Here is a 19,511-nt window from a genome sequence, read left to right as displayed (position 1 = left end):
TAATTTTATTATTTTAATAATAATTTTTAATTTGTATAAACATTAAAATTTAAATTTATTTTGAATATTCAATAAATAAAAAAGTAAACCATTTAAAGTATTTCATAATATTTTAGATAATATAATTTTTCAATCATTTCATTTAAGGCTCTATTTTATTTTTTAAAATGACAATTCCATATTATATAAAAGCTAAAACCTCTCCCTTTTAACAAAGTATTAATCTGTATGTTATTCGTTTTAGAGTTGTTTTTGGACTTATCTCTTATATATATATATATATATATATATATATATATATATATATATATATATAATTTAGAGAAGTTTTAGCGGAGAGATTATCATAAATCTTCAAAGAGAAATGGAAATCAAGTTTTCTTAGGGCCTGGTGTTGAGATCAAACAACCTTGGTGTCTTGGTAGACAAAGCCTATAATTTGATAGCTATATTCAATAAATAAGATTACGAAATTGCATAGCATTCATCATAATAACAACCATCTATAGTTTATTCTAATTCCAATGCCTTTTCTTATTATTCCTTTCCTTCGCCACATATTATATTAATGGTTAGGAAGTCAAAGGAAGTTGACTATTTAATTTTATTTTATTACTAATATATCTTTTCTTTGTTAGGTAATGTGAGTCCTAAGATGACTGGCACACATAACCTGTAGCTTGAGTAGCTACGACACAGGGGCATCAAAGACATCAAAATCACCCCTAGATAACACCCAGCCCGGGCCACACCAACCCTTAACATAGCTAGATTTTTTCCCACGAGTTTTCGAACTAGTGACATTTTCAACACAGAGTGCCTTAATAGAGCAGCTTGTCATTGTTTATTCTACGTCCCATGAGAAATTTTATTACTATTATTTTTAAATAATAAAAATTGATTTTTTATTTTTCCAAATTGAATATTTGAATTTCTAATTAGATAAAGGTAATTTGATTGGACCTAAATCCCATAACTATGAGATTTATTTTCTATATTTTTCAAAATTTTATAATTATTTAAAAAAAAAACGAGTTTATCATTTGCCATTTTAGTAGGCACAAACACTGTAGTAGCTGAGGGTCTACTTCTAAAATAAATGTTCCATATAGTTGATCCTTCTGAAAAAAATATTCACTGTAGTCGATGCTCGATTTCTCTATTCATTGTAGTCGAAGGATGTTGTAGTCTAGGAAATTCTCTATTCATTGTAGTAAAGAGACTCTCTAGCCTAGGCCTTTTCCTGATAACCACCAACCTAATGTGTTAGATAAAAATAATACTGAGAGGGGGGCGAGTTGAATTAGTGTTATGGAAATATAAAAATTATTTCTGCAAATAAAACTTATTCATAACTTTAGTTCAGAAATATATAACAAGATTATGCACATGTAAAACAAAAACAATCATCACATGTAAACAGTTGGATTTTAGGTGTAAAAATCCCCCTCCAAGGTAAAAAACCATCGAACTATTTGTTGCTTCTTCTTTATTATCTATTGCATCAAAATATTCTCATTTACATTACATCATCTAGACACCACTAGCAATGGAGCACCCACCCCTTGAGTGAAATGAGAAATGTTGGCCACAACCAACTTGGAGCACCCACTCCTACAATATATAATCAATATGCACTTAGCTTGAAGCCCCCACTCCAAGTACAAATAATTCTGCAATAATATAATGAAATTTAGAGCTTAAAAAACTACTGCATAAACAAAACTATCATCAAATGAGCACACTCATGCAACCAACATTTCACACTCCAAAGAGAGAACAATTCTCTCCACACACAGTCTCTAAATTGATCTTCAACCTCTACTCTCGATTCTGAAACTATTGGAGGATAATTTCTTAAAAACATACTACAATATTGAAGCTTTGAACTCACTACAAAACTCACTAGTTGTGCACTTGCACTCCATGCACACTTGCTCAGTCACACTTATAGAGAACCAACCAATTGATAAATCTCTCTCCACATATTTGTAATATTTGAGATCGATTAATTCTTCAGGTGATGGAGCTCACACAAAACCTATTCACATGCTTTTAGATATGAATGAGCTAGACTTTTTGACCAAATAGGGCCACTCATTCCATTGACCTTTTGATAATTTCAACTTTGATCACTTTCTAGATGGCCCACGACTTGTCTCGACCTTTTTCTGGAAAATTCCCACAATAAAATTCGCAAAAAAAAATAATAATTCCAAATGGGTGCGTGAAATCCTGAGATTTTTTCATGTTTTTCTTCGGTCGCACGGAAAAAACAGATTGGATCTGATTGGTTGCTCACACAACATGACCAACCAATGATTGAGAAGTTAATGTCGCTCGCATAAGCCTTTATCCATGCGATTGGGGCAGAGCATAAGGTAAAGAAATATTTATTTCCCTAAAAATTGCAACAGAGATTTAGGGGGATGATATGACTTGTAAACCATCCTTCCAGGCCCAAATTTACATCAAGAAACTAGTTGCATAACATTAACAAGACTCCACACACATCATCAACTAGACATCTAGCAATAATGCAACTCAGCTTCAGATGAGGCCTTATTACCTCACGACACCTCTCCTATAAACCTTTTGAGACTATGATATCATTTTCCATTAGCATGGAAGCCCTCAACAAGTATACAACAGATTAAGGATGATACACAGAGACTCATGATTACATAACTTCAACAATTGACATCAATGGAAACACAAACATGCCAACAAACTCCCCCTTTGCGAATAATGTCAACCTGTATCTTATAAAAAATAAATATGACATTTAGATACACCAATCTGACACTGAGCACACAAAAAACTCACTCTTTCTCCCCCTTTGACATCAATGAAAATGGGTTTTACATGGCAAGAGAAAATACATAAAAACAATGTGATACATAGAAAAAATGAAGTACTCCCCTTGGAGAGGTGCAACAAATACTCCCCCTGAACTGTTGAACATTCTCCCCCTTAATATATTTGAGACCACACCATCTTGAAGAACAAACGTACATAAAGAAGAAATCCATCTTGAAATGAAGCGAGAAGAATCAAGAAAACAGTTCATAATGCCTTGAAAATAATGCAAATAACCAATCACCACCCATTCTCCAGATTTTGCAATTGAAATTTCTCTTGGTGGCATCCATATGACAAAAACTAACTCCATGAAAGACTCCTCAATGCCTTTGAAAAGGCACAAAACCAATCTGCTAGCTAAGATATTCAAATTTCTCCCTTATAAGTGGGTTGGTGAAGATATCTGGAATTTGTTTGAAGCAATATATTCCAACTTTACAACTTTGTTGACCACTTGTTCTCTTAGAAAATGATATTTGATTTGTATGTTCTTAGTCTTGGAATGAAGAATGGAATTTTTGGAAATGTTTATTGCACTTTTGTTGTCTACCATGATGGGAAGAGGCTCTTCATACTCAACATGCATGTCTTGAAGAGTTTGCTTCATCCATAAAATGTGTGTACAACAAGTGATTGTTTTATATATTCAGATTCAATAATGGACAAAGAGATATAACTTTGTTTCTTTCTTGCTCAAGAGACCAAAGAATCTTCCAAAAAAGTGATATGCTCCTTAAGTATTTTTTGTTATGAAACCAGCTCACAAAAATATAGAAAAGATATATCAATTCCTTAGAATTTAGCCTCTTCGAGGGGGGAACCTCCTTTAAATTACACAAATGAACAATTCTTTGATGATACAAATGACAAGACCTCATTTATATATATAGGAGTCTAAGGGGTCATAATATAATAAGAGCCGACATAACAATAATAATGTAAGGGCACAATAATAACAATATGGGGACTACATGGGAACAACAATATAATAAGGGGGTTGTACTAATAATAATAAGGGGTTACACTAGTAGTATAGGGACCTAACATGCCCCTCTCCTTCAAAAAATGTTGTCCTCAACACTTGAGTAGTTCTTGATGCTTTTGTATAAAATTCTTGTCCTCCCATGTGGAATCTTCAATGGGTAAGTTCTTCCACTTGATGAGATACTCTGAAATTGATCGATTTCGTAGCTATCAGGTTCTTGTTTCTGTGACTTCTCCAGGCTCCAATATGATTTTTCCTTCCTTGTCAAGTTCTGACAATATTGTTTGAACTGGGATCTTCTGCAACTTTTGAATGAGTGGCCACACTTCTTCATCCTTCTTCCATTCATCCCTTGCTTCATTTATCCAATCTGGTTGGATAATAGAAATAGCACAAAACAATGCTTCCACATCCCCATCCTTTCTTGAGAGTGCATCTGCAACAATATTTTGCTTCCATTTTTTGTAGATGATTTCAAAGTCATAATCCAACATATTTGTGACCCAAATTTTCTATTCTTCTAAAGATAATCTTTGTTCTAAAAAGTATTTAAGACTATCATGATTTATTTTTACCTTGAAGTGTCTTCCCATTAGGTAAGGTCACTAGTATTGCCAACATTCCTTCTCATAAATAGCTTACTTGAGATATAGCCATAAAAATACCCAATCGCCTACATCAAAACTTATTTCACTGCAATGTTGATCTGCTCGTTGTTTCATTCGATTCTACACCAAAGTGGCATTATCCTTTAAAAGTTGGAGAACTTGTTGTTGATGATCGATGTGCTCTTTCACTGCTTGAATCTTTTTCTTCTTGATATGTCCTTCTATCTTGAGAGTTTGAGGAGTCGTAATTTCTTCCAATGAATTACAAGATATGGTTGGATTCATTTCTTGATGCTCGATGTGATCTTTCACTTGTTAAAATTTTTTCTTCTTGATATGTACTTCTATCTTGATAGTTTGAGGAGTGGTAATTCCGGCCAATGCATTACAAGATATGGTTAGATTCATTTCTTCTTTCTCGATGTAATCTTTCACTTCTTGAACCTTTTTCTTCTTGATATGTCCTTCTATCTTGCGAGTTTGAGGAGTGTTAATTCTTGCCAATGCTTCACAAGATATGGTCGGATTCATTTCTTCTTTCCCTGGGGTTGGTTCCTAGTGTATATCCTCTTCATTGATGTTTCTTGATCCATTTATTCCTCCTCTTCATAATCTATGTAAAATAATTTCTTCTTAGCACACTTATGACCTTTAGTGTATTTTCTATCACAATTGTAACAAGGTCCTTTTTCTCTTTTTTCTTCCAATTGTTGTTGTGTAAACCTTATAGGTTGTGGAAGGCTAGGAGAAAAAACACTTCCATAATTATAGTCGTGAGTGGTGGAATTCCTTGTTTCCATAATTTCGCTTTCAGTTTTTCTTGCCAACCTGAATGCCTTCTCCAATGAATTGAGTTCCCAAAGATGAACCTCATGTTGAATGATATCCTTTAAAGTCTCTATGAAGACATCAATCCTTTACTTCTCTGGAATATCATTTACCCTTATATTCAATTTTTGAAAGTCCTCAATGTGCTCAGCCATTGAACCCTTTTGTTCGAGATTTATCAATTGGCTAAAGAAGGTGTTACTCTTTGTATCCTCATAATGTGCTATCATTTCTTCCATGAAAATTGACCAAGTGATAAGTCCTTTATGAGAACAAAGCCCTTTATACCATAAGAATTAATTTGGTTCCAAATATAAAGATGCAATATGTACCTTCCAATTTACCGGATCCTTGCCATCAAACTTCCTCATATCGCCTTTTCTTGATTTTAGGAGCTTGATCTTGAAATGACTGTAACTCAGTAATTTCGGATCTTATAGTTCTGAAATCGTGACCTACAGTATCCCTCTGCGTTCTCTTTCCAATGCCACCAGTCTGATTGAAATTGGATTCTCCAATAAAGTGTTATGCACAATCTCCCAAGATGACCTGATTATATACCTTTTTAGAAGAGCGAACTTGTATGAAGTACCACGTGTTACTGTTTTGACCTTCAGATTTGAAACATATATACATAAAACTACAGTCCATCCTCTTTCTGTAGCTTCTTACAAAATTTCAATCTGATGCTTCGAGAGACAGTTATGACGCTTTTCCCCACGTCACCTATTTGGGATGTAATTCGAGAGCCTGCAGAAACCCTAAATGTTTTGGATTGTATCTCTGAAAATATAGAGGAACAAGATCTGAAATTCGGTCCCGAGATTCCCCATGATTTTGGCTCAAATGGGCTTTAATTTCAGAGTCTGAACCTTCATATAAAACAAATGATAGCGAAAATTCAACGATGACCTGTTTGATATGAAATTTTGGAGCTTGCAAAAACCCAAACTTCCTCAAATCATATATCTGAAAATATAGCGAGGCAAGATCTGAAATTTGGGCCTGAGGCTCAATGAGATTTCGTCTCAAATGGTTTTTTGTTTTATCTTCTGCAACATCACAAAAAAAAGTTATAGCGAAAATTCCACGATGACCTGTTTGGAGCAACAAACCCTAGAATCCAAAGCTCTAATACTAAATGTTTTGAAACCATCTCACAAAAATATAGAAAAGAGAGATAAACGCCTTAGAATTTAACCTCTTCAAGGGGTAAACCTCCTTTACATTACACAAATTAACAATTCTTGGATGATACAAATGACAAGACCTCCTTTCTATATATAGGAGTCTAAGGGGTCATAATATATTGAGAGCCGACATAACAATAATAATGTGAGGGCACAATAATAACTATAATGGGCTTCTATGGGGCACAATAATAACAATATGGGGACTACATGGGCACAACAATATAATAAGGGGGTTGTACTAATAACAATAAGGGGTTACACTAGTAGTATAGGGACCTAACATTTTCTTGTCATCAATATTACCAGCCCAATCAATAAAATTAATCAATTTGAAATGTTTACCTTTGGGATACCATAATCCATAGTTAAGAGTGCCTTGAAGGTACTTGAATATCCTCTTCACAACATTAAGATGAGTCTCCATGGGATTAGCTTTAAATATTGAGACCAATCCTACATATTGCATAATATGAGGTCTAGAAGTAGTTAGATACAATAAGCTGCCAATAATGGAACGATACATGGACTGATTTAATTTTGGTGATTCATCATCTTTGCTAAATTTACAACTAGTTACCATAGGAGTGCATACTAGTTTGCAATCTTCCATGCAAATTATTTTAATTTCTCTCTAAGATACTTTGATTGAGAAATGAAAATGCCTTTATCATCTTGAATAACTTGCAAACCAAGAAAGAAAGTAAGCTCACCCAACATTGACATCTCAAATTCTTTTTTGATTTCTTGTGAAAATTTTTGACCCATCTTCTCTAAATTGCTCCCAAAAATAAATTTATCTACATACACAACAATTATTAGAAAATGATCACCTTCAAATTTGATATATAAATTGTTATATGTGGATCCCTTTTTTAAGCCTTGTTGTTGTTGATGTTTGTCTAGCTTTGCATACCATGCTCTTGGAGCTTGTTTTAAGGTATAAAGAGCTTTTTTTAACCTGCACACTATATTCTCATCATCACCCAATAAGAAACCTTCAGACTACTCTATATAAACTTCATCTTCTAAATTACCATTCAAGAAAGATAATTTACATCCATTTGATAAACTTTAATTTTCTTGTAGCATATAAAGGCCAAAAACATTCTTATAGTATCTAATCTAGTTACAGGTGCAAAAGTTTCATCAAAGTCAGTACCTTCTACCTAAGTATACCCTTTGCACACAAGTCTTTCTTTGTTCCCTACCACTTTTCATTCTTCATCTAGCTTGTTCTTGAACACCCACTTGGTTCCAATCATGTTTTTTTCCTTTGGCCTTGGCACAAGCTCCCATGTATTGTTCTTCTCAATCTGATCTAATTCTTCATTCATTGCTTTGACCCAAATTTAATCTTATTTAACATCATTGAAGCTTTTGGGATCTATTTGAGACAATAGTGCAAAATTTGATTGATTGAAGCTACCCAACAACTTCCTCCTTCTTTGCACTCCAAGATATTTACTTCCAAGAATTTTTCTTTCTAGGTGCTTCTTTTGGATGTGACTTGGTGGAGCCTTCTTTGTAGTGGAGGTCTTTCTCTCTTCTTAAAAACTTTATTGGTCCTCATATTCTATGAAATCATGATCAACTGCAACATCTATGGAATCATTAGATTAATTAGGAAATTCTTCATCAACAACGATATCAATATCTTTGATTACCTTTTTGGTTCTCTTGTTGGAGCATTTAAATCCCTTGCTCTTGAAGGAATAGCCAAGGAATATTCCTTCTTCATCTCTTCGTTCGAACTTTCCAAGTTTGTCTTATGTCCTCTTGATGTAGCATTTGCCCCCAAATATTTTGAAGTGGTCAACTTTTGTTGATCTTCCTTTCCATAAATCATATGGAGTTTTGTCACTGTTAGGCCTAATAAGAAATCTATTGGCTAAATATATTGTTGTTTGAGCTTCTTCTCCCCAAAAAGTATTAGACACACCAACTTCATACAACATAATTCGTGCCATATCTTGGACCAACCTGTTTTTCCTCTCCACTACACCATTTTGTTGTGGTGTTCTAACCATGGAGTATTTCCTCTTGATCCCACACTCCTCACAAAAATCATCAAGTTCTTTGGACATGAACTCACCTCCTCTATCATATCTAAGACACTTTATCTTCAAATCAACCTCATTTTCAACAAGTGCTTTAAAATACTTAAACTTACTGAAAGCTTCTAGTTTTTCTTTCATGAGCATAATCCATGTGGCTTTAGTGAAGTCATCAACAAATAATATGAAATATCTCTCACCTCTTGGACTTTGCTTCATTTTAGGGCCACATACATTTGTATGCATTAACTCCAATGGTTTGCTTGTAGTGAACTCCTTAGATTTGAAATGCACTCCTGTTTTTTTCCCAAATTGGCATGACTTGCATATTATGCTATCTAGTTTAGCCAACTTGGGTAATCCTTTAACTGCTCCAATCTTGCTAATCTTGACTAGATTATCAAAATTAACATGACCCAATCTTCTATTCCATAGCCAACATTCTTCCATTTTCCTCATGAAACAATTGTGTCTAGTGTCATAAAAATATACATGTTGTTGTCACTTTTTAATGGCCTTTGTCACTAACTTTCTTGATTTAACATTTTTGATCTCACACTTTTTAGATCCGAAAGCAACCTCATGCTGACTATGACACATTTGACTCACACTAAGGAGATTTTGCTTCAATCCATCAACATAAAGCACATTTTGAGCTTTGGTTTTCTTGTCCAATCTAATCATTCCTTTGCCTCTGATGGGAATTGTTGGATCATTTCCAAAACTAACATTTCCTTTTTCATACTCTTTTAGTTTTAGGAATTTGTTCTTGTCACCAGACATATGCTTAGAACAACCACTATCAATTAACCATTTCTCATGCTGATCATGAGCTATCAAAGCAAGCTCACAATTTTCAGTCTTTTTCTTCCATCTTTTCTTAAATTTCTACTAATTATATTTATCTTTAGTGTGTTGCATGAAAGAGTTTGGAAATCTAGATCTACATTCACTAGGTTTGTGACCAAATTTATTTCATCTAAAACACTCGATCTCATTCATTAATGGAGCAAAATAATTATTTCTGTTAGCATGAAAAACATTTGATCCTTGAGAAACTATTGATCTATCAACATTTCTTCTAGGAAACATCTTCAACCTACAATTTATGGCTTTGTGTCCAAAATTATTACATGCAAAACAATAACCATAAAATAGTGTAGGATACCTGATTTGAGGAACTTTCTTGCTTCACTTGCTGATTTTCTGCTGATTTGATTTCAGCTTTATTCTTTGGACATTCTTCCTAGTTGCAACAATATTTTCTTGATTTTATTTTCGTTTCAAAGCATACACATAACTGGTACTTGGCTAATCTTTGACATTTTGTAGAGAAGGATTGAATGCCAAACCAGATTTTTCCTCCAATGACCTTTGCATGTTGAGAATATTTTGCAAGGTTTCAGATCCCTTGACACTTTTATGATTTAGACATGGTTTAGTTTCTTCTTTTGAGAGATTGGCCCTTAATGCAACAATTTCTTCCTCAAGTTTGTGAAAATTTTCTTTCCATTGTTCTAGTTGATTGCTCAACACATTTTCTTTCATTTTTTCTTCTTACAATTCTCTCTTTACGCAGATCATGTCTTCTTCATCGATGCATGCAATAGGAGCTCCTCCAATACTTTGCTTCAAAAAATCATTTTCTTTCTCCAACTCAGCCATATTATTTTGTTGAACCACAATTTGCTGCAACAAATTTCCCTTGAATTTACCAGGCTCATCTAATTGGGTCTTCAAAGAATTATCAGCCAAAGAAACCTTTAGTTTTCATATTTCCTCTTTCAACAACTTATTTTTGTTTCTAGATTTTCTTAGCTCATCAAGAAAAATAATGAGCTCAACTTCATAATCAATCTCTCCATCCTCAAGATATGATTCATATTTTTACTTAAAAGCCATAAGAACACATTCAATGTGCTCTTCTTCTTCTGATGATTATTTCTCACTGCTTTCATCTGAAATATCTCTTTCTTCTTTGCTGTAGTAACTCCTTCTCCTTTGAGCTTTAGCTCTTTGAAATTTTTGAGTTTTATTCTTGCCCTTCAAATCCTTCTTATTTTCCTCCTTTTCACTTATTTTGTGTAGACTTTTTTCAACAAAATTTCCAACTTCTCCACATTCAAAATACTTGAAAGGAATCTTGCCTTTATACTTTCCATAACCTCTCTTTAATTATTGGAAAACTAAGCAAATTCTTCATTAGAATCACTACTAGAATACTCTTCCTCTTCCTTGATTTTCTTTGGAAGTTTCTTGAGATTTTTGGTAATAGACTTGATCTTCTTGGAGGCCTTGAAAGTAGCTTCACTAGACTCAGATTTCTATTCTACAATACGCATCTCATAAGTTTTAAGAATTTCAAGAAATTGCTTCATAGTGAGAGTACTCAAATAAAATATTTCTTCAATAGCAGAAACCTTGGGGTTAAATCTTGCTGGTAAAGACCTCAAGATATTTTGAATAGTGAATTCATATTCAAAATTTTCATCTATGCTCTTAATCAAATTTGTCATTGTTTCAACTCTTCGGAAATATTCTGCAATAGTTTCGTCTTCCTTCATTTTCAAGCTCTCAAACCTCATCCCATAGGTTTGGAGCTCTGATTTCTTCACCTTCTTATCACCTTCATAGGTAATCTCAAGTTTGTCCCAAAATTATTTGTCTTATTTACAATGCATGATAAGCTCATTCTCACTAAGTTCTACGATAATAGCATTTTTGTCTTTGGCATTGCTTTGAAACTTCTTCTTTTCATCAGTATCTGATGGAAGAACATTAGGAAGAAAGTATCCGGACACCACAATAGAGAAAACATCAATGCATAAACTAATGATATTCCCTTCTATTCTCATCTTCCATAGATTATAGTTCTCACCATAAAAAATTGGAACCGTCACATCATGGTCAACCATTATCTTTTATCACGTTCTCCTTTCAGCAGTCAAGCTGCAACAAAGGAGTTAGCTTTGATACCAATTGTTAGACAAAAATAATACTGAAAGGGGGGGCAGGGGTTGGATTAGTGTTATGGAAATATAAAAATTATTTATGCAAATAAAACTTATTCATAAATATACTTCAGAAAGATATAGCAATATCATGCACATGAAAGATACAAACAATCATCACATGTAGACACTTGGATTTTAGGTGGAAAAAACCCATCCAGGGAAAAAAATCACTAAATTGTTTGTTGCTTCTTCTTTATTATCTATTGATTCAAGATATTCTCATTTACATCAGATCATCTGGCCACCACTAGCAATGGAGCGCTCATCCATTGACGGAAACGATGAATGTTGGCCACAACCAAGTTGGAGCACCCACTCCTACAATAGATAATCAATATGCACTTAGCATGAAAGCCCCCACTCCAAGTACAAACAATTATACAATAAGATAATGAAATTTAGAACTAAAACATTATTGCATAAACAAAACTATCATCAAATAAGCACACTCATGCAGCCACAATTTCACACTCCAAATGAGAGAACAATTCTCTCCACACATACACTCCAAACTAATATTAAATCTCTGCTCTCAATTCTGAAATTGCTGAAGGATAATTTCTAAAACACACACTACAATACTAAAGCTCTAAACTCACTGCAAAACTCACTAGTTGTGCACTTGCACTTCATGCACACTCACTCACTCACACTGTTAGAGAACCAACCAAATGAACAACCTTTCTCCACATATTTGTAATATATGAGATCAATTAATTCTTCAAGTGATGGATCTCACCCAAAACCTATTCACATGCTTCAAATTTGATTGAGTTGGACTTTTTGACCAAATCAAGCCACTCATTCCACTATCCTTTTGATAATTTCAACTTTGATCACCTTCTAGATGCCCCATGACTTGCCTCATCCTTTTTTTTTTTTCCGGAAAATTATGACAATAAACTTCACCAAAAATAAATTAATTCCAAATGGTCACGTGAAATCCAAAGATTTTTTCATGTTTTTATTTGGTCGCATGGACAAAATTGATTAGATCTGACTAGTCATTCACACAACACAACCAACCAGTGACTGGGAAGTTTCAGTTGCTCCCATAAGCCTTTATCCATGCGACTGGGGTAGAGCATAAGATAAAGCAAGAGTTCTTGCCCTCAAACTTGCAACAGAGCTTCACGGGGTTGATATGACATGTAAACCATCCTTCCAGGCCCAACTTAACATCATGAAAACATGGGCATAACATCAACAAGACTCCACACACATCATCAACTAGACCTCTAGCAATAATGTAGCTCAGCTTCAGATGAGGCCTTATTACCTCATGACACCTCTCCTATAGACCTTCTGAGACTATGACAACATTTTACATTAGCATGACAACCCTCAACAAGTATACAATAGACTCAAGATGATATATAGAGACTCATAAATACATAACTTCAACAGGTGACATCAATGGCAACATAAACATACCAACATAACTTATCATCTCCACAAGCTTCTTTCGGGTGGTCACCGCTACTTGTAAAAGGGAGTGACAAGTACCAATATTGCATTGGTGTATATCTGCATAAGTTTTATATAAATTTGACTAACCAAGATTACATAAATGTATCTCTACATAAGTTATATATGAATTTCACCAACCAAGACTACATAGTTATATCTCTGCATAAGTTTTATATGAATTTCTTTAGCAATATATGAATTTATTCATCAAGGATTTGCACTCAAAAGCAAGTCGTTAATATTGTGATTTGAGAGATAGATACTTTTCCATATCTTTTGCTTTTCATATTTAATATTAAACTTACAATTTTCATAAATTTTACAATATTTGCTACCTTCTTACACCTTAGTTTATTTTTATTTTTAAAGAAAAATAAATAAACAACCTTTAACAACATATTATTTATTTTAGTAACTTACCATTGTGCATTCTAACAAACTTATCCATCATGCATATTATTTATTTTAATAACTTGCAATTGTGCATTCTAACAAGCTTATCCATCATGCTTTATTATTAAACAATGAGGGCTGCAAAGGTAGCAAGTCCCTGCCGAGAAGTAGTATAGGAACTTCATTATCAAGGGAACACATAATCATAGGATATGAAGAAAAGCCCATGGATCCAACATGTTTGCAGTTCTTTTGACGTCACAGGTTTTTTTAGAGGCAACAAATCTCACAGGTTTATTCCGAGACAATAAAAAACCCATAGCAGGGAGCATATGTAAGCAAGAAGTGTGAAAGGAGGATTGATCACCATATTCAAATAAGAATGACACTGGAAACATGCCAAAAAGTGGGCCATTTCACAAGTTGTTGTGCAATTAGGAATGGTTTTAACTTGCTCCACTTGCACTGAGGATGAGTTACTTTTATGAAAAAATAGAATACAAATGCATTTAGCAAGTAGAAAAAATGTTGTGGATATGAAAGAAGTTGGAAATAATGTAGCTCATATAGAAGGACCTTGTTTCTTTGCCACAATTGATTCATATACCCTTATTGATTTTCCTTTTCCTCTGGTGAAAAAAAAAAACTAATGGACACAATAGCTCACGACTGGAACCTCATCATTCATGTGATTTTTCTATCTTGTCTCTGAAACCATAGTGTATGTCGATGATCCGGATTTAAACAGGAACGCAATAAAATACAGAGATAACCATAAAGACAGATATGCAGCGGAAATAATACCTCAATTCATTACTGTAAAATACTGAAATATGCTTACAAACAGAAATGGAAATGAACTAGCTAGGGCGATGGTAGCTTATCTCTGAGAAGAGATGTGATGGCTACATGCCTCTGAACTGTCTTACAATGAGGCTCGAAGGCCTATTTATTGTTGAGAAACAATGGAAAACCCTTCACATTCCAAAACCTAACCCTAGAAGATGAAACGCCAAATTGTGGGCCCCGTTTTTGGGTAAGTTGGTACATCAACTTCCCGGGGTCGCGAATTGGTCGTACTATCTCCGTTTGACGTGCATGATAGCCCGTTGGAAAGATCTCTCCGAGGACTACGACGGAAGTTTAGGACCCGAAAAACTGCTAAAAATAGTAAATTGTGCTATAATTAAGGAAACTGAAAAAAACTGTAACAAGCATTAGAGGGGATCCAAGTGGAATTAGCGGGTGGCCACCAATACCCACCTGGATCATTCCTCCCCCCTTAGGAAGCAATGGTCCCCATTGCGTTGAGTTCCTCCATGAGATGAGGGAACTTTTGCTGCACTTGGTCCTTGGTGAGCCACTTGCCCTGGTGAAGGAGTTGTCCTGCTTTGACAACTCGATACAGTTGGATATTCTGCTGGCGAGTGTGATTGATCTGTGTGTCCATGATCCGATCAGTTGCAGCTTGTTCCATGCAAGCTGGATTTAACTCTGTGGGTGTGAGTTGTTCTGCAATGTCGGACGTGTCTAGTAATGGTGGAAAGTATGGCCGAAGGCGGTCGACATTGAACACCGGGTGCAGGCCAAGGAATGGGGGAATGTTGAGCTCAAATGCATTCTCTCCCATAGCCTTGGTAATGGTGTAAGGGCCATATCGGAGGGGTCTGAGTTTCTGATAGGCTTCGGTAAGGCGTTCCTTTTGCAAATGCAACTAGACTTTGTCGCCCACTCGAAACTTGTGTAGCACCCGATGTTGATCATGTCGCTGCTTGTACTTGGCGTTTGATTTCTCCAGAATGTCATGGATCTGCTGTCGAATATGTTGGATGTGCTCAATGAAGCTGTTTGCCTTATCTGTTTCAGACTGGACATGAGCAGAATCTGCGTGAGTAGCTGCAAATGGCATGGCCACATCGATGGGACATAGTGGCTGGAATCCTAATCCCACCTGAAAAGGGTTGTGGCCAGTTGAGCTGTGGAGAGCCCAGTTGTAGCTGTGCTGAACATAGGGAAGGCTCTCGTCCCATGTGCGTGGATGCTTTGAGTTGTACATGCGTAGAATGTGTACGATCATCCTGTTGACGACCTCAGTTTGGCCATCAGTTTGAGGATGGAAGGCTGTGGACTTAGTGAGTTTGGTGTCCAGCATCGACTAGAGGCTAGACCAAAATGTACTGAGGAACATGCTGTCCCGATCCGAAATGATAGACTGTGGGATCCCAAAGTGTACCCATACTCGTTCAAAGAAGAGTTTAGCAGTGGCTTCTGCTGTGATATTCTTCTTGCAGGCCGCCATAATGGCCATCTTCGAGAACCTGTCGACGACCACAAAAACACAGTCATTTCCATGCCTAGTGGAAGGGAGGCCTGACATGTAATCCATGGAGATGGAATCCCAAGGTCGACTAGGGGTAGGAAGCGGGCTATAGAGGCCCTGCTTCTTGATGGTCGGCTTGGCAATGGCGCAAGCAGTGCATGATCTGATGTACTTCTCGACATCCTGTCGAAGATTCGGCCAATAGAAATATTTCTGCAATACAACCACCGTTTTTTCAACCCCAAAATGCCCAACAGCTCGACTGTAGTGTGCTTCCCAGATCATCTTGGCACGCTCGCTGGAAGGACCCAGGTGGCATAACAGGTCATCCTGGAGGTGAAAACCTTTAACATGTTGACCCTCCAAGAGTGTCTGGTATGTGTGGCCGAATTCCGGGTCGCTTTTGTAGAGTAGTGGCCAATCAGAAGTCTCGTGCCCACAAGAGTTGAGCACGGTGGTTAATGCCATGATCGGTGGTCGACTGAGGCAATCTACGACATTATTGGTGCTGCCCTTCTTATACTTGATATTCAAATGGAACTGTTGCAGGTATGTGGACCACTTCTGATGGCGATCATTCTGCAATTTCCCTTGGGTCTGTATGAACTGCAGGGGTCGGTGGTCTATGTGGATGACCGTTTCCTTCCCCAAAATGTAATTCTTCCATTGTCGACAGGCCTGCACAATGGAATACATCTCTTTGTCATAAGTGGGATACTTCCGGACTGTGTCTGAAAGTGTCTCACTGTGATATGCCACTGGATGCCCGTGTTGAGTAAGGACTGCCCCAATAGCATAGTCAGAGGCATTTGTCTCGACCTCAAATGGTTGTTGCAAGTCTGGTAATGCAAGAACTGGTGTTGTGCAGAGTTGACCTTTCAACTCTGTGAATGCCTTCTGTTGAGATTCAGACCAAACTTTTTTTGCTTTCGCTCCTCCCTTGGTGACCTGACTCAAGGGCCAAGTGATATGAGAAAATCCTAACACGAACCTGCGGTAGAAGTTGGCAAGGCCTAGAAAGCTGTGAAGCTCTGTCAGAGTTGTTGGAAATGGTCAATCCCGAATGACTTGGATCTTGGCTGGATCCACATGCACCCCTCGTTCATCAATAATGTATCCAAGATACTGAACCTGGGTCATGCCAAAAGTGCATTTCTCCAAATTGGCACATAACTTGTGTTGTCGCAGTGTTTGGAGAACCTGTCGGATGTGGTGGAGGTGCTCTTCCCAAGTCTTGCTAAAGATCAAGATGTCATCCAGGTATACCACTACAAATGAGTTGGTGAATGGCCGCAATATGTCGTCCATTAGCCTCATGAAGGTTGCAGGAGCATTCGTCAATCCGAAAGGCATAACCAACCATTCGAAAAGGCCCTCCTTGGCTTTGAAGGCAGTCTTCCACACATCGGAAGGTTCGATTGGTACCTGGTGGTATCCTGACTTCAAATCGATCTTGTTGAAATATTTTGCCCCCTTTAGTTGGTCCAGGAGGTCATCAATCCGTGGGATTGGGTACCTATTACGGACAATGATCTTGTTCAGCGCCCGATAGTCAATACAGAGTCTCCAAGTCCCATCCTTCTTTTGTACCAGCACGATCGGGCTCCCACAGGGCGATGAACTCGGACGGATGTGACCTTTTTGCAGCAGCTCCTGAATCTGCCTCTTGATTTCATCGTTCTCCAGAACAGAGCGCCGATAGATTGGTCCATTGGGCAGTGGCGAACCTGGGGTTAGATCAATGGAGTGCTTGACCTGACAGTGCAGAGGAACCCCTGCGGGGGAGGTGAAGATGTCCTCATACTCCTCCACGACCTTGTCCATCTGTAGTTGTCGTGCGGAGGGGCCCTGTCTAGAGGTCGTGGCCACCGTCTTCTTCTTTTCTTGAGGGCGTATCATCAGGAAAACAAACTTCCTAGTTTTGGAAATGAGCTTACTGCATTGTTTTGTAGTAACCAAAGAGATGGTGGTAGGCACTGCTACCTCTGGTATCCTGTAAAACTTATTTCCCAAAGTAACAATAACAGCACGGGGCCTTGACTCATACACAGCATGTCGCTTCCACAAGTATGGTTGTCCTAATAACACATCACAAACTTCAAGGGGTGCAATGTCACACAATACCTCATCCGTGAAGGGCTTGATGTTGTATGGAAGGCGACACTGTTGGCTCACGCGAAGATCCCGTCCTTGGTGCAGCCACCCAACGGTGTATGGTTGTGGATGCGTTGTGGTCGGTAAGCCCAACCGTTTCACGACCTCTGCTTAAATGAGGTTCTTTTGGCTCCCGCTGTCGACAATGAACTGTAGCGGGGAGCCCTTTACCCACATCTGGGAGTGGAAGAGACGCTCCTCCTCCTCTGGATCTTCGTGGTGGCAACAGTGGCGTTGGGCTCCGCATCGATAATCTGCTTCCCTTTGTCATTCCCCTTATCGAGTTCTGACTCAGAGTCAGAACATGCATCTGATTCTGAAACCTTTATCTCGGCCACCAGTGACTGCTTGGCTCGACACTCACTTGTGTTGTGAGTGGAGCTCTTATGGAACTCACACCACTTTTCGGTGTCCTTTTTCGGCTTCACGGCGCTGTTCTTTGCTTGCAGCTTTGGCGGGTTGTCTTGGGCCACCCCGCCTTGGCTTTGTCCTTTGTTCTGCGGTTTGGGGGCACCTTTCCCTTGTTTCGGATTCGCAGACCCAAAGTCTCGCTTCTTCTGTTTAAACTTTTGCTCGACCTTGACGGCATATCGGTATGCCATGCCGAGCGAGGAGATGTTCAGAAATTCTATTTCTTCTTGGATGTACTTGTGCAGGCAGCCACGGTATTTTAGTACCAAATGCTGCTCTGTATCCTTGATACCCAACTTTGTGCGAAGGGTATGGAAAATATTGGTGAACTCTGGTACGTCTTGGTCCCTTCCCTGCCGTAGCGTGGTCCACTTTATGTATTGATCCTCATAGCTTCCGACAGGGTAGTACTGCTCCTTGATGGCATCTCGGAATGAATCCCAAGTCGGTGTGACTGAAAATAGTGAGCCTGTACTTTCATCTTTCTGTTCGCAGTAGGTTTCCCACCAATCCTTGACGTGGGGGGCTGCTTTGAGAAGAGCGAAAATAATCTTTTCCCGACTGGAAAAATCATGAACAGAAAAATAACCCTCTAGCACATTTAACCATTTATCGACGGGATCTGCGTCTATCTGACCCTCGAATATGGGGATATCAAAATTAACGTGTACCTTAAATGGTGTGGCGTTTCCAGAGTTGCTGTTGGTAGCTTATCTCTGAGAAGAGATGTGGTGGCTACATGCCTCTGAACTGTCTTACAATGAGGCTCGAAGGCCTATTTATTGTTGAGAAACAATGGAAAACCCTTCACATTCCAAAACCTAACCCTAGAAGATGAAACGCCAAATTGTGGGCCCCGTTTTTGGGTAAGTTGGTACATCAACTTCCCGGGGTCGCGAATTGGTCGTACTATCTCCATTTGACGTGCATGATAGCCCGTTGGAAATATCTCTCCGAGGACTACGACGGAAAAGATGATTTTTATCAGAAAAATCGCTGGCGGTGGATTTCCAAAAAAACGTCGTTTAGGGCCTCAAAACGGCTCCGGAAGTTTAGGACCCGAAAAACTGCTAAAAATAGTAAATTCTGCTATAATTAAGGAAACTGAAAAAAACTGTAACAAGCATTAGAGGGGATCCAAGTGGAATTAGCGGGTGGCCACCAATATCCACCTGGATCAGTCGATTTCATAACCAATCAAACTGAATATAATCGTTGA

This window comes from Pinus tabuliformis, chromosome 3_1 (assembly GCF_031772625.1).
Source record: "Pinus tabuliformis cultivar Carrire ecotype Pingquan chromosome 3_1, CPIR1, whole genome shotgun sequence".
Classification (NCBI taxonomy): domain Eukaryota; kingdom Viridiplantae; phylum Streptophyta; class Pinopsida; order Pinales; family Pinaceae; genus Pinus; species Pinus tabuliformis.
This window is presented reverse-complemented; position numbering follows the sequence as displayed.